Source organism: Carex rostrata, chromosome 17, assembly GCF_964058835.1.
Source record: "Carex rostrata chromosome 17, lpCarRost1.2, whole genome shotgun sequence".
NCBI lineage: Eukaryota > Viridiplantae > Streptophyta > Magnoliopsida > Poales > Cyperaceae > Carex > Carex rostrata.
Window position 1 is genome coordinate 1,804,098 of NC_135934.1, and position 2,218 is coordinate 1,806,315.

A 2,218-nucleotide genomic window follows, 5' to 3' on the forward strand; every position below is an offset into this window, starting at 1 on the left:
CCGCCCCTCCCCTCTTCCGTCACCGGCGAGCCGCCCACCAGGCCGCCACCCCCACTCTCTCCTCTTTCTCTCACCGTGAGCCCCACCAGCCCCGCCCCCTCTCTCTCTTTTTCTACCTCCCCTGCCTCTCCGCACCACCCCCTCCTCCTCTCTCGCTGACCCCCGCCACCACCACGAAAACCTCCCTCTCTTCTATCTCTGACCCGTGGACCCCCTCTCCTAACTGATCTCTCTCTCTTTTTAGCATTTTGCCTCTAATTTCGTGAGAATCTGAAACCCTAGAAATTGGGGGTTTGTCCTTGTTGCTTGCGGGTGTTTTCTTACGGTTGCTATGGTGCTTGCTCGTGCTCAAGTGAGACGGCTGCAAGGCGGAGCGAGACGAAACCCTCGAAATCGACCGTTCTCCTTTGACATCCTCTCTTTCGGGTAATTTCCAAAATAAATTCTAAACTTCTTGATTGGTGTTTGGATGAATCGATTAATGTCGTAGGATGTGAATTTGCTAGTTTTCGAGTACAGGTTGTTGATTTTCCCGACTCGATCGATTTGTTCGAATAAATTAAGTATAAGGGACTATATTGTAAAATGATTTTTATTAATGGTCGGAATTGTAAAAGATAGGACCATTGTGATTTGTATTAATTAAAGGGAATTGTAGTTAATTTCACCTTTGCTCGGGTTGTTGATTTTCCCGACGAATGGTGCTGACTTGAGACTTGAGCCGTGTTGTTGATTTCTGGTGTGTCTATTCTGATCTGACCTGTGACTTGTTTCTGTTTTGCTGGTTCGCTTTGTTGTCTTGCTTTCTGTTCTGTTTTGCTGGTTTTATGTTGATGTTGTACTGGTAAATTGCGACTAGTACATCCATGTTGTTGTTGTGTATGTGCTGCTGGTACCAGTTGGTACTGGCCCAGTGATACCACTGGTATTGTGCTGAATTTATGTGTGTATACCAGCCTTTGAACTGGCAGAGACCATATTGCAAATTAATTATATTTAGGGGTCTGAATTGTAAAATATAAGGCCTTATGTGGAGTAGTATAAATTAATAGCCTAAATATGAAAATGTGAGGTTTTGAATTAATGACCGGCCTACGCATTAGAAATGTTATAAATGGACTTGGAGTAAATTGTGAATTGTTAATTAGAGGCGTAAACCTTTGCTAAATTATGGGCCTTTAATTAAATTGAATTGGAATAAAATAATTGATACGTAAATGGGCCAAAGTGAAATAATTGAGTAAATTGGGCCTTTGAATGTTTAATTGGATAAATAAGGTGAATTGGTCTTGTAATTTCATAAGCCTTGTAATATTGAAATGAATATGACATGATGTGTATATGTAAATTTGGAATTGGACTTGAATTAAATGATTATAAATGAGCTGAAAGGTATAAAAGAATTGATGAATTAAAAGACGGTTTTTGGAATTTAAGTTTTGATAATGTAACCGAACTAAACCAAGTAAACGTATAATATAGGTGTAGGCTCAGTCGAGCAAGATTTCGCGAGGCAATTCGAGACGCCTGATCTTTAAATTAAGCGGTACGCTCGTCATAATAAGGTGCGGGATTCTTGGACTTGTTCGATACTTTATTTTCAGGAATTAAACTGTTTATTCGTTTGTCATGTTGAATGATTAATTGTTGCATATTTTGGAATTCATGCTGCATATTGATTCTTGCATAAATGAGAATGATTGAATTGTTCGGTTAAGGTTAATTGGCATGTTGGTATGGTTATTATTTGATTAGTTCTATTAATTGTTCTTGATATGAATGAATCTGCCAGGCCGACCTGTTTAGGTGGCTGGATAAGGTAACGGTGACCTATCCGTTGACCTGTGTTTATGAATTTGCCAGACCGACCTGTTTAGGTGGCTGGATAGGGTGACGCTGCTGACTTATGCGTTTGACCTGTTAGAATTTGCCAGACCGACCTGTTTAGGTGGCTGGATAAGGTGACGCTGCTGACTTATGCGTTGACCTGTTATGATTTTGCGAGACTGACCTGTATGTGTGGCTTTGATATATATTTGCTTGAGATTTAGCAAAGTTGACCTGTATAGGTAACTTTGATTCCATGTGATTGCATTTGTCAAGTTGACCTGTATTGGTGACTTGTAACCGGACCTTAGGAAATGGTTAAGCCAAACAGCAATTGCAGATGGGTGTCTGATAAAGGGTCCAGCTTGGTTGGCCATCTGTAGGCGTCTGT